Source organism: Spermophilus citellus, assembly GCF_964194105.1.
Source record: "Spermophilus citellus genome assembly, chromosome: X".
NCBI lineage: Eukaryota > Metazoa > Chordata > Mammalia > Rodentia > Sciuridae > Spermophilus > Spermophilus citellus.
In genome coordinates this window covers 33,270,198-33,285,046 of record NC_138190.1, presented here as the reverse complement: position 1 = coordinate 33,285,046, position 14,849 = coordinate 33,270,198, and the positions used below count along the sequence as shown (strand labels likewise).

The 14,849-nt window shown below is 44.5% G+C and overlaps 1 long non-coding RNA gene across 1 annotated transcript in view; it reads right to left on the bottom strand.

Moving 5' to 3' along the window:
• Positions 1–978: 978 nt before the first annotated feature.
• Positions 979–14,849, bottom strand: part of LOC308639255 — a 61,421-nt gene continuing 47,550 nt past the window's right edge. Inside the window, exon 4 of the long non-coding RNA XR_014020027.1 lies at positions 979–1,108. This is a non-coding gene — a long non-coding RNA (uncharacterized lncRNA). The remainder of the gene's footprint in view (positions 1,109–14,849) is intronic.

The window sequence follows — 14,849 nt, the reverse complement described above, 5'->3', positions numbered from 1 at the left end:
GGATTTATTTCAAGTGAAAATCGGTGGCTTCTCCCTTGGGTGAACACCCGCCCCAAACACACATCAAGTTGTGTGTTGATAAGTTGATCAATTGCAATAACACGGTGGTCTCTCAGTCCAAAGAGGGGGCACCCTGAACATGCTGCCACCGATTGTGTAGGGAACCAGACCAGGAAGGGTGAGGGGACAGGGGCATCCCTCCTTCCCGCTGGAATAGGGTGGGGAAGGCTGTGTCCAGTCTTTTCCTGGGTGCTAGTGAAGCCAGATTTCTGTATGGAGGAGGCATGGGGGTGGGGCAGGGGAGATGCAGGAGAATGGTTTCCTTTCTCAATGCTGGGGATCTTACAGCTCCAGAATGACTCCATGGACAGGCCCCCTTAAGATGCTTTTTCGGGTGGCCTGGCCAGAATTCACTGCTTCCCTTGCAGCCTCAATTTTTAATTCATTCCTCTGGGATTAATCACCCCTTGTGTAACCGGCACAGCGGGGAAGAACAGGGCAGGACCTCCCTCTGCCAGGAGACGGAGATGAGGGGCACATGCGAAGGCTGGTGTTAGTGCCTGGTCACAGCGAGAGGAGCGGCTCCGGCTGGGGGATGGGAGGCGCGAGTGGGTGGGGGAAGTGCATCAGAAGCCGACTTTGGCACCAGGCCTTGAAGAATAAGGATTTCACAGTGGAAAATGACATGCCAGGCGTTAAGCATGAAGGAATAAAAAAAAAAAAAAAAAGGAGAGCCGCTCTAATTATAACTGACACACTGATTTAAACATTTATTCACTCCAACCACACAAATATACACGTGCACGCACACTCGCAGCACAAACAGCAGGGAGGGGCAGCTGTCCAGGGGGCTCCACCTCAGCTGCAGCTGGAGTCCTACTGTTGAAGAGGACTCTTGTCTTCTGACCAAGTCTGGTATGGGATGTGACACATTCCAGAAGCCTGTGGTCTCTGGCCAAGGGCTGGCTGGCCAGCCTTCAGGGTTTCCAAGAGGGTGTCTGATGCAGGTAAAGGTGTCCTCGATGTGCTCTGGAAAGAGCCTGGTAGCTGGTCCTGGTGGCCTGTTGTCCTAGGCTGGGTCCTCAGGAAGCACACCCCCGTTGGAGATCTGCAGGCAGAGAATGCTCCATTAGGGAACCGGGGTCCACTCCTGTTGAGAACACAGGAGGCTGCACTGAGTCGGGATCACATCACAGGGTTAGCTGGCTCCATGGGGACCTCTGGGGACTGGAAGAACCCACCTAGTTATCCTGAGATTGAAGTGAGGTGGCGTGGCCTTTATACTCCAGCATAGACCCATGTTCGTGGCTGGTTGCCATGGGAGGGGATGCGACCTTGGGCAACACCAGCTCTGTTGCAAATTCCAAGAGGGGGCCTGGCTGAGTGTCCTCAGCGCCTTTCACTGGCAGCTAGGGGACCAGACACCTCAGCGGGGATGAGGAAATCTGAGGGGTGCTTCACAGAGTCCACTATGGGATGGCACCACAGAATCCGCTGCTTTAGGTCAAAGTCTCCAGTGGGACAGAGAGGACCCACACTGGTCTTTTAGGCCATGGCAGGCTGGGAGATAATGGTTCACATGGCTCCTGAGTCACCTCCAGGCACCTTTAGTAACTCCCAGTAACATACATGAGCATGTACCCAAAGGGTTCACTGTGTCCCTGGCTTTTGGTTCAACTCTTATACCCCACAATGATCTTTCTCAATGAGGCTAGGCAGAGAGAAAGCTGTGTGCTCTCACATATGCGGGATTCCCCTTCCCCAGCCCTTTAAGAGAGGCTGGTTAGGGACTACATCCCCATTTCACATATGAGAAAACTGAGGACAAGGGAGGTTAAGTGATCCACTTGTGGTATGCATCTAATATGTGGGAAACCCAAAATGCATAAACAGCAGGATCCCCTTATAAACATCACTTTGGAAAAGAATTTATCCTTAGCCTATAAGCTAATGTCTCCAAATTGTGGTATCTTACGTTGGAATGCTATATACATAGCCATTTCCGTGTAATTTTGTGATTCTTTTTTTAAAAAATTTTTAGTCATAGTTGGACATAATATCTTTATTTTAATTATTTATTTTTTTATGTGGTACTGAGGATTGAACCCAGGGCCTCGCACATGGAAGGCAAGCACTCTACCACTGAGCCACAACCCCAGCCCAACCCTGTGATTCTTCCTGCTAGCATCAGCTATTTTTCGTACTCTGCTGGTGTTAGACTTGGCCTTGAGACTCATGTTGGCCAATAGAATGCCAGTGGCTGTGGTGAGAGCTGAGGCTTTCCATGTACTTAGATGATTTGCCTTGGCCTCTTATGCTCCGGTCATCTCTCTGTGCAACCTTTACCCTACTGAACTGTTTGTCCAGATGATGCTGGTATAGCAGATCTGAACCAAATTTACAATTTGGCATTGAGCCTAGCTGAGCCTGGCCAAAATCAACTAAATGGCAGCTGACTTGCAGATGTGTGAAAGAGAAAGCCAAATGTTCACTGTCATAAGTGACTGAGCTTTGGGGGCTTGTTTGTTATGCAGGAGTATCGCAATGATAGCTGACTAATACATTAACCCTGGTTGTCTTCTAGAATGAATGGGAAGTTTAAACATACTCCTCATCTCAGGTACAACACCAAGATATTCTGATTTAACTGGGGTCTGAGGTAGGGCCCAGACATCAGTATTTTTTATGCTCCCCAGAGGATTATAAGATGCAGCCAGGGTTGAGAACCATGGGTCAAGGCCTATCTATTTGTATTAATTAGGTTTAGGTCTTCACAAAATTATGAAATCGTTAATACACTGCCACTCTTTTCAGTGTTCCTCTGCCTTTGTACTCCATTCCCCCTCTTCCCAATACTGCCCCTTCCTTTGTCTTTTAGCCACTCTTTTTCTCTCATTGTCCTTTATACCCTAGTGTGAATTTTGATAAAGAAGTTGCCTCCCCTGGGATTATTGGCATTCAAACTTCATCTCTATGTTGTAGAGTCAAAGACTTATCTCCCATTAAAAGATTTGTGGGCAAAACCTAGCAGAAGAACAGAAGAGGTTTCTTAAGCAGGCAAGTTCCCCCAAATAACTCCCAAATCAGAAAACCAGATCTACTAGAGGAAGAGTGGGATGATTCAGGGGGACAGACTCTGAGGCTGAGGAGTAACCAGTCTGTGACTTTCAGGACAACTAGAAGATTGGGTTACTCCTGGGACTTGTTTCTTATGCACAGAACTGGGGGTGGGATCCTGCTGTAGTGGTGGTCCACCTGAGTCAGGATTTTCTGGAATGTTCTGGGGGGAGTACAACTACTATCATAGCTGGCCCCTTCCCCAGCTATTTCTCTTTCCCCCTATTGCTCTTCAGGGCCCAGATACCCCTCCTTTGAGTTCTCTAATCTCAAAGGGCTGCTCTTACCCTCTATTGCAGGCAACAGAGCTTGATTATCTCCAACTGGGCCCAGACCTTTAAGTCACAAAAGTCCCTTTTCACACTGACATCAGGGAGGCCCACATTGGCTTGGCAGTTCTCCACTCTTTATCCTTAAACACAGAAGGCCTATTTCATTCAGCCTGCTGGGATGTCGTGCCTCAGTGGTGACTCATGCTTCCAAAGAGGACCTGAGAGTTTCCCTCGTACTTCTCTAAATGAAGTAGTCGTGGAAATACGCGTTGCATGTCCTCTGACAGGACATTCGCTTACTACTTCTTCTGAAAGCCAAGGTGTTAGATGAGACATTAGTGACATTTAAGAATACAGTCACAAAACCTGTTTTCATTAGACAGCTAGTATTTTCTTTGGGGATTGGTGTAAATGATTGGCACTTGGGGTAGCACTGGGATGTACCTCTCAGGTCCTCTTTAGAGGAGGACTGGTTGACCCAGTCACTGGGAGTGGTATTGTGCTTTGAAGGGTCAGTGTCTCAGGAATAGGGACCCCGTAGTCACACCCCTTCCTGCAGCAGCTTGTGTTTAGGGATTTATCAATGGGACAGTCAAAGGCCTGTTGATTTCAGCCCAATGGGAGAAGTAGCTGAAGGACCATTCCAGTTCCAGAACTCTCCCTGGGGACTAAGGTCCTTGCTCTTTTGCTAATAGGGTTCTGAGCCCATGGTCCTTTGATGTTTTTGTGACGAACTCCTTATCTGTCATCCTGTTCCAAGGAGGTGTTGGTCTAGTGCTAGATGAAGAAAGTCACCATGTCCTTGACCTCCTGGGATTCCTGGTTGGGCTACAATGCTCTCCAGTCCTGCCTGACATTTGAGACAACGGCTCATACAACTTGTGGCCACAGGTTTCTTATCATCAGCAGAAAAATTCCCCACTTCTTAGCAATCATCATTTCATATGGATAAATTTTGTTTTCTCTCATTCGAAAGAGAGCATGTGTGATCCGAAGAATTAATTCTTGATAATGGGTGGTCCCAGAAATGACTAGATAACACACTCAGAATTACCAGATGATGAGGGTAATAATAATGATCATAACAAAACAATTGCGCTCTATTTATTTTATATAGTTGTTTACCTTCCTCTTTATAGAATTTGGAGTCAGGGTTATTAGCAAATAGGAAATTTTCCTGATCTGAGCTTTGCTTCTTATATCTTCCCCTGTTAAGAAGATTCTTTCTGAGCACTGAAGTTGTCAAAAACTGGCCACAGGTGAGAATACATTAATGGGGAGCAGAGAAGACCCAGAAGTGGGTTTTGCTGAGCTCCATTATTGAATTTGTAACTAATGGATGCTTGACTTTTGGCCTTCTCTTTATCTATTAATAGCATCTTTTTTTGTTCTTGTTTTTTTTTTTTTTTTTTTTTTTGGTACTGGGGATTGATCCTAGGGGCGCTCAACCACTGAGCCACATCCCCAGCCCTATTTTGTATTTTATCTAGAGACAGGGTCTCACTAAGTTGCTTAGGGCCTTGCTAAATTCCTGAGGCTGGCTTTGAACTGGTGATCCTCCTGCCTCAGCCTCCTGAGCCACTGGGATTACAGGTGTATGCCACCACACCCAGCCTGGTAATAGCATCTTGATTGTCATTGAAGAAATAAACTCTTGCCCATTTTGGTGCAGGGGGTTTACCTGGGGTGGATACCCTACTCTTAGCTCTAGGGGTGAACAGCAGATGACCCGGATTTGCATCATCGTAGAGACTAACCACATAGCAATTTGTTCACAGATAGCAATGGCTAATGGGACCTAATTCTGAGACACTGGTTGAAGCTATTTGAAGAGAAATGTTCTCTTTCTGCTGTAATTTCTAAGGTGATAGAATGTAAGCCTAGAGTTGCTAATAGAAATCTTTGCCACCACTTCTGAAAAGCTTTCCTGATGATGAAGTCAACACAGAAGAAGGCAGAACCAGTAAAGGGAGGGGAGAGAAAGAGGGAATGAATATTAATAATGTCATGTGAACTCCTAGATCCATCTGTGCCTGAAGCCAACCATCTCTGGACATTTTAGCTACATGAACCAATAAATTCTCTCTTTTAAAATAGTTCAAATTGGGTTTCCGTGACTTTGAACCAAAGAATACTAATTGATCCCATGACTCAGAGCCCGAGTGGGCCAACCCCATCAGGGAAAAGGTCCTTGGGGACATAATAGTGGAATAGCCCTGGTTGCTTTGATCATATATCCTGGGAGGCAGATGCCATGTGAATGAGTGAGGAGGCCTTGAGAAACTGGTACCCTCTATGCTAACCTGTGACCTTCAATGACCCACAACTCTCAGTACTTATGTCCTTATATAATCCACTGCCATACTGATTTTGTGAGTTTATCTACAATTTGTTTTGTCCAAAGAAACATTAGCAAGCATCATGCAAGCAAAAGCTTAGAAGGCTCTTCATATGGACTCATTTCTCTTGAAATGCTTCTATTCAGTATGCAGCACCCATACTGTAAGGAAGCCCAAGCTAGCCATGTGAGGAGGTCACATGGAGGAGAACCACAGCAATCCTATTAACAGTCAGCAACAACCAATATGACCACAAGCAAGGCCATCATAGATGTTCTATCCTCAATTGACCTCCAGATGACTGAAACTGTATGAGTTGATCCCAGCTAACAGGACATCTATCCAGTCAATTCACAGTCTCCTGAGAGAAATAATCAATCCTGGTTGTTTTGGGCCACTAAGTTGGGATAGTTTGTTATATGGCATTAGCTGACTAATATACCCTCCAAATTGAATATCAACAAGAGTATGAATGAGGCTAAGTGACAACCAGCTTTGCTTGCTATGAAGGAACTTGGCACTACCTTTTAGGATTTGTGTTTCCCTGCTGCTCAGGATTCTGGTGGCTTCTGGGGAGATACAGGGCATAGAAGTATTAGAAGGTAAGACTTAGTGGTCTCAGAGAGCTTCAGTAACAAAAATTCTCTGATTTTCCAGGGAAGAAGTGAGCAGCAGTGGTCTTCATGTACCTAGACTCAGGTGCAAGCTTGGGGGTTATTTAGGGAGCCACAGGGAAAACTTGTGGCATTCAAGGAACCTCTCAACTCATTATTTGTACTAGAGCAATGACCTCTCAAAAGGACAAGCCAATAGTAGGGATGGGGCCTCATGACATTTTCAAAGCCATCTAAAATCTATTTGTGTGTGTATGTGTGTGTGTGTGTGTGTGTGTGTGTGTGTGTGTGTGAGAGAGAGAGAGAGAGAGAGAGAGAGAGAGAGAGATGAATAAACGAATCAGTGAACAAGACCCCATGAGTTGAGTTGATGAGGACTCTGAAGGGAGGCCTTCGAGAATGAAAAGAAATCTTTAGATTATTACATTTATCCATTAATAAGATCAGTTTCTAAGAGTGTTGACCATGTGCTAAACACTGTGCTAATGCTTTTCATGATTCATCTCATTCAATTCTCATTATGATTCTTATAAGCAAAGTCCTGGGATCACCCCTGTTAGATAGGTAAGTCAAGTTGAGAATAAGTCAGAGCCAGGAGCAATGGCGCACACCTGTAATCCCAGCAGCTCTGGAGGCTGCGGCAGGAGGATGGCAAGTTCGAGGCCAGCCTCAGCAACTTAGGCCCTAAGCAACTTAGTGAGATCCTGTTTCTAAATAAAATAGAAAGGTTGATTCCCAAGTATTTTATTTTTTTTTTTTTGAGGATATTGTGAATGGAGTGTTTTTCCTCATTTCCATTTCAGAAGTTTTGTCGCTGATATACAGAAATGCCTTTGATTTATGCGTGTTGATTTTATATCCTGCCACTTTGCTGAATTCATTTATTAGTTCTAGTAGTTTCTTTGTAGACCCTTTTGGGTCTTCTAGGTATAGAATCATGTCATCTGCAAATAGTGATAATTTAAGTTCTTCTTTTCCTATTTTTATGCCTTTAATTTCTTTCGTCTGTCTAATTGCTCTGGCCAGTGTTTCGAGAACTATATTGAATAGAAGTGGAGTACTATGCAGCACTAAAAAATGACAAAATCATAGAATTTGCAGGGAAATGGATGGCACTAGAGCAGATTATGCTTAGTGAAGCTAGCCAATCCCTAAAAAACAAATACCAAATGTCTTCTTTGATATAATGAGAGCAACTATGAACAGAGCAGGGAGGAAGAGCAGGAAGAAAAGATTAACATTAAACAGAGACATGAGATGGGAGGGAAAGGGAGAGAAAAGGGAAATTGCATGGAAATGAAGGGAGACCCTCATTGCTATACAAAATTACACATAAGAGGTTGTGAGGGGAATGGGAAAATAAACAAGGAGAGAAATGAATTACAGTAAATGGGGTAGAGAGAGAAGATGGGAGGGGAGGGGAGGGGGGATAGTAGGGGATAGGAAAGGTAGCAGAATACAACAATTACTAATAGGGCATTATGTAAAATTGTGGATGTGTAACCGACATGATTCTGCAATCTGTATTTGGGGTAAAATTGGGGGTTCATAACCCACTTCAATCTAATGTATGAAATATGATATGTCAAGAGCTTTGTAATGTTGTGAACAACCAATAAAAAAAAAGAAAATAGAAAAAAAAAGCTGGGGATGTGGCTCAATGGGTAAGCACCGCTGGGTTCAATCCCTGGTACCACAAAAAACCCAAACCAAAACAAAACAAAACAAAAGGAGTGACTCAGGTTGGGGTTCCTAGAAGTGGACCTTGAGCCGAGATTTGAGTGTAAGTGGTAAATGAAAAGTGTTGATTTCAGAAAGCAGTGGGTAGTGGGGAGGGAAAGGGAGAATGAGCAACTGGGACTCAATGTTATGGGGAAACCTCAGGAGAGCATGTGGAACTCTCTCTGAGGTTTCCCAGAGTCGTACCAAGCTCCATATTAACTATGCTTTTTCCTGTACATACAGACTTATGATAAACTTAATTTACAAATTAGGCACAATAAGAGATTGACAACAAGAACTGATAATAAAACTGAACAATTATAAGTATAATAAAAATATTTAGCCAGGTGTGGTGGTTCACACCTGTAATCCCAGTGGCTCAGGAAGCTGAGATGGGAGGATCGCGTGTTCAAAACCAGCCTCAGCAAAAAGTGAGGTGCTAAGCAACTCAGTGAGACTCTTTCTCTAAATAAAATACAAAATAGGGCTGGGGATGAGGCTCAGTGGGCAAGTACTCCTGAGTTCCATCCCTGGTACCAATATATATATATATATATATATATATATATATATATATATATGTATATATATATATATATATATATACATATATATATATATGCATATATATTTAAAATTCACAAATTGTTGAGGAATATTCCACTCAATATTTTTGGATCATAACAGAGACCATGGGAAGCAAAACTATAGATGAAACCTGTGGTGACCCAGTACTTTTCAAAGCGTGCACCCCAATCCAGCTGCTTCTACCTCACCTGGAGCTTGTTAGAAATGCAAATTATTGGGCTTCTCCCCAAACCTTGATTAGCACTCTGGAAAGTGGTATTTGCTCCTGCAGCCTGAGAAAGGCTTCAGACTTTCTGCCCTTTCTTCTACTACAAAGCTTCCATCTTGCATGAGAATAGTGAGCCCCGGTCCCATAAGCCAGGTTCTAGTAGCATCTGCTACACTGTACTGGCTGGGGGTCATCTCAAGGGTTAAGTGGTAGAGCTGCAATTTGAACCCAGTCTGCTTGACTCCAAGCGAGTGCCTTTGGGGGTGCCTTTGACCTCTGGGTTCTTCAGCTTCATTGTTAGTGGAAAGAGCAGATGTACAGACAGCTCTTTTTCAGATCCCCCATGAGAAAGCATATTGGGCCTCTCGAGGCCCTGTGCAGTTGCTCACTTTGGAGAGCCTGGTGAGGTTTGCAGCAAACCAAAGTGCAAATACAGCCAGGCACATCCAGTGTGCAATCCCAGCAGCCACACTGCCCCTAGTCGGGTCTCCAGCATCTGCCCCAAGACACTGTGTTGGCTTTAGAGGGGGATGGCATGGAGAGCAGGATACAGCCATTGAAGAAAGAGGGCAGGAGGCAGGACTCTGCCATTTACTGAGGGGAGGGGGGGAAAGCAGGCTTCAGGAAAACACAAACCGGTTGGAGGCAGAGATTAACCTCGCTCCTCTGGAGAGAGGCTTTCCAATCCGGCCTCAGGCTATAAGCGGTCGGAACCTGCCTCGGAGCTCTAGGCCCCCAGTGGGCTGAGCAGTGGCAGAAAACTTGAGAGAAGCAGCCTCAGGGATCCTGAGGGTCTGAGGAGTGGTAGAATCTCCAAGCTGGCAGGGCCCCTGGAGAGCTGTGACCCAACCTATATTCCCAGAGGGAAACTGAGACTCAGCTACCTGGCCCACGGCTGCTTAGTAGCCAGGGCCGTGTTGGGGTTTGGACAGGAGGTATCCTGCAAAAGTTCCTGATTATGCAGGAATCTTCTGAGGTGAAATGACTACATTATGAGGGCTGTGATGGAATCAGTCCATCCTAGTCTGAATGGGCGGCAGCTGTAGGCAGGTGGGGTGTGGCTGGCTGAGGGGCGTCACTGGGGGAATGTCATGGAAGGGTGCATCTTCCTTGTGACTCCATTTCCCCTGTCACTTTCTCTCTTTCCTGACCTTGCCAGGAGCTGAGCAGCTTTTCTCTGCTGGGTCTTTCTCCCATGATGCTCTGCCTTACCTTAGGCCTAGAAAAAATAGGTCTATGGTCTGAGACCTCTGAAACCCTGAACCCTAAATAACCATTTTCTCCTTTAAGTCATTCTTATGAGGTATTTGGGTCACAGCAATGAATAAGCTGACTAAAACAAGCAGGGATTCAAAACTGGTGGCTGAGAGGGACTGGCCAGACAGGTGTGGCTTTTCTCCCCTTTTACCCATAATCAGTATTCCCCGCCCCCACCCCCATCCCTCCTACCTGGGCCAAGTGGATGAATTTTGAAGCAGACAGGAAATGCCTCACCCATGTTTCTGGAAATATATATTCTTTGAACCAGTCTCATGAGTATGATGAAGAAGGAGAGAGCAGATCTAATCTATCGGCGTGTTGTTCTAATTACCAGATTGATTTACCAGAGAAATCTCCCTAGGAATTTGACTTCCTGGCAAGGTCTTTGCAAGCTGTAAATCTGTGCTCTGAAAAAAAGACCCACGACAGATTTGGGGGGAACTGGGTCCCTCTAATCAGGGCCCAGAGCTTGTTTTCTAATGGAATCTGAATAGAATTTAACACACAGACATTCCGTGCGGAGTGCATTCATATTTTTAATTAACAAATTAGGAACTATTTTGCTCCCCTTTGAACGGCAGTCATGTGGGCCTGGTTCCTTTTCGGCCAATTTAGTCAACTCGGATGATTTTAATTACAACAGTCACAAGCACCAGAAATTCCTGCGTCTGACAGATTTGTGACCTGGTCCATTGACTCTCATTTAAAAGCAAGGTCTCCATGAACAGGGAGCTCCGAGGGTGCTAGAGGGTGCTGGTAGGCGACAGGGAGAGGGGGTTGGGCACTGCACCCTTGAGCACAGGCAGAGATCAGGTTCATTTTCCATTTTGAGACCCATTAGTCTTGATTACCAGGTGGCCTATTCTCCCTGGCTTTGCCTTCACATTTTAAGAAACATCAGCCCTCCATGGAAGTGCTCTTGAAGCGTGTGGACAAGTAGGAAGTAGTCCTAGCACTTTTCCTCAAAAACTTGACCTTACTCCCATGCTTCTTAAACTTTAACATGTGTAGGAATCCCCTGGGGATGATATATGTATATATATATATATATATATATATATATATATATATATATATATATATGATGTAGTTGGACAGTATACCTTTATTTATTTATTTTTACATGGTGCTGAGGATTGAACCCAGGGCCTCGCATGTGATAGGCGAGCGCTCTACCACTGATACACAACCCCAGCCCCTCCTGGGGATGTTTATTACAGACAGATTTTGATTTAGTTGGTCTGGGATGAGAACTAAGCTTCTGTATTTTGAGCAAGCATGCCTGTGCTGCTGGTCCGTGGACCACACTTTGAGGAGCAAGTATTTGGCTAATTTATCTGTTTCTGGAGGGCTTCAGGGTTGGTGAGTAGGCTTGAGTGTGGGAAGGCAGGTGGGAGGGAGAGTCCTTGGTTCAGTGGAAGTATTTCCTGGGGATGTCGGAGCACCAGGGACACTCCACTCCCGACATGCTCTGCTTTTCTTTCGACACATTCCTATCCAAGAAGCGGGGCTGAGCCCTTGAAGCATCTTCGGTGGCCTTGGCTGACCTGTTATGGACATATGACCGATGAGTGGTATCTTTGAGCTGAAGGTCTTGGGGAGGTCAGAAACTTTGTGAGGGGTGATGGAGCCAGCAAACCACATGGAAGGCAGAGAGAGTCCGTTCTGGAAACAAATCTGTCCCCCAGCCCTCGCTGTGAAGGCAGAATTAGCAAAGCTGAGAGAACACAGGAACACAATGTTCCCTGAGAGGTTGCAATCAAAAGGGTCCCAGCCCCCCACCCCCTGCTGAGAATTCTGTGAATTTATGATGTGTTGACAGTTTGAGCCCTGGCACATAGCAGTCTGATGGGCTACAATTAGGAGAGTGTGCTAAGCCCCTCCCTGTTCCTCTATCATGCATTCATGGAATTGATGTGGTCTCAGCAAACTGAGCGGTATGCACATTTGGGGCAAGAATTTCAGCACTATGATGTAATCATCCCCAGAGAGGTGGCCATGAGAGCAGGAAAAGAATAATAGTAAAGATGAAGTACAAATCCCAAGCTTACTTGGATCTGGATTCAAAACAAACACACTGTGTGTTGTAATTATTTTTAGGACGCATTGGAGACGATTGGAAATTGGAACACTATGTATTTGATGACATCAAGGAATTTTTGGTAAGTTTGGGATGTAAGAATGGTGTCATGGTTATGATAAACAGACAGTGCTTATCTTTAGCAAAGTGTATTGAATATGTATGGATGAAATGATCAGATGTCTGGGATTTGCTTTAAAATAATACAGGGATAGAAGAAGTAAGTGAGAATATGACAGACTGATAATGTATTGGCAGTTATTGCAATTGTGTGATGAGCAATAGGGAGTTTATTATATAGTTCTATCTATTTTTTCTATGTTTCAAGTTCTAACCTGTTTCTACCTGTGGCTGGTAGACCAGTTGTCCCAAACAGACCAGGCACTTGACTTTGAGAGTGTCACAGGTGAAATTTTGAGTTAGAAAGATGAGTTGAACCATGTCTATTATAAACAAAGCTAGCCAAGGTAAAAATTATTATTTAGCTTCAAACTGAGTTGTCCAGGGAATAGTGAACAGAGAAATAATCTTGTGACCAAGTTAGAACTGGATGGGATAGGTGGGCTCACAGGTAGGGGTTTCAGTAATTTTTGCAGAGGATCACCAAAGTTTCCAACAATGGCTTTGGCAGCAAAAGTCAACCTGATTTGGCTTGAATTATAACAGTTGGATTTTATTTACTATGGATCCAATGCTGTGCTACCTATCGCTTTGTGTGATTAGTACCTCATAAATGGGGATCAGTTTTTTCCTGTTTTTCAGATGAGGAAGCATCTGCACCCCTGAATAAATGCCCCCAGAAGTTTTCTTCTTTAGTAAGAGATTGCTTTTATAAGGTGGGAAGGGGGTTATGATTGAGGGAGCAGGAACTTTAACCTGGAATTGGTGGGCTAAAATAGGAAAATAAATAATTAATAATCCCTTTGCACTTTATCATGACAGGCTCATCCTTGAACTTGACATGTTAGGATTATAGTCTTTATCGTAAGTCTCTTTTCTCTGCACAGTAGCACCTCACCTGTCCCAGGAGTCTGAATACTGGAGATTGCAGGCTTTCCTATCTGCACCTGTCCTGTCCAAATCTCTGAACTTGAATACTGAGGACCTTCACTTTGAATTTCTCTTAATCAATATCATGTGCACTGATGATAAGTCTTCATTATGGGGACTTCCTTGATGTTGGTAGGTATTTAAAAATTAGACAGACATTGGCTTGGGCCATTTCCCCTATATACGGCTGTTGGGAGCTTAAATTGATTCAACTCACTTGAAAGGCAGTGTAGTGATATTTGCTAATGCTAACACTAAGTTCACCCTAGGAATCAACAATTCCACTTATAGGTGTGTCACAGGATGTTCATGATGGCTGCTTCAGTCATAATAGCCTCAAACTGGAAGCAATCCCCATATCCATCAATATGAGGATAGAGAAATAAACTGGAATATGGCACAGCAACCAAAAGAAATAATCATGGATGACTGTCAAAGGAAAAAGGTTGAGTGCTGGGCACAGTAGCACACACCTGTAATCCCTGCGACTGGGGAGGCTGAGGCAGGAGGATTGTGAGTTCAAAGCCAGACTCAGCAACTTAGTGAGGCCTTAAGCAACTTGATGAGACCCTGTCTCAAAATAAAATAGGACTGGGGATGTGGCTCAGTGGTTTAAAGCCCCTGGGTTTAATACCCAGTAACAGAAAAACAAATTGAGCAAGGAAGCCAGACATGAGAGTAGACACTGATATGAAGTTCAAAAAATAGGTAAACTTTACCTCTAGTGATAATAATCAAAACAATGGTTGCCTGTAGAGGGTAATTGATTGAGGTTGGGTGTGAGGGAGTTTTCTGAGCTGCTAGTGATACTGTATCTCTTCATTCTTACCTTAAAAAAAGATATTACTTTTATCTCTTTTCCATTTCGGGAGAGTATGTAAATGATCTCTCCAAAAGCTCAAGGTTCTCACTTGCAAAAACAGCATCCACTGTAAACAGCTTAGGCAGAAAGAGATTTATTAAACAATATTAATTAAACAGCTAGTGAACTCCAGGGAGGGCCAAAGATTTGGTCTTAGTTGCTTCAGAGCCAGAACAACATATCCAAGACAACTCAGTGGGAAACACTCCATTGTAACAAGTGCATGTTCTCCCTGAAACAACCCTGATCTCTTGGCCTAAAGCTTGGCACCATTGATTCTCAGCCACTGGAACCCAAAGCTCAATCTTGGCTGTCTCAAAGCAAATGCCTCTGCCACTAATGTCTTTGCACAGGTCTGATGCTTCTCATGGCTCTCCAGGGCATCCAGATCCAACAGAGTATGGCTGATTGGTGGAATGAAGGTCATGTGCCTGACCCTGATTATAGAGGATTTTGGGAATTGTAGTTTGTGGCTTGCAATCCCTTTTTCACAAGGAACTGGATAGTCAGCAGTAGGGAAGTGGTACAGCAAAGTCCTTGTCCCTAGTGAGGAGGCTGGATGCCCATTTTCCATGGGTCTCTTTGGCATTTAGCCCTGTCTGACTCTCCCCCATGCCCTGAAGCAGGCCAGCAATTCATGTTGGCTGCACATGAATTCCCTCACATGGTTGACTGAGAAGACTAAGTCACTGATTTGGAAAACACAGTAAAACCACAGGCCAAATTTTACCCACAAG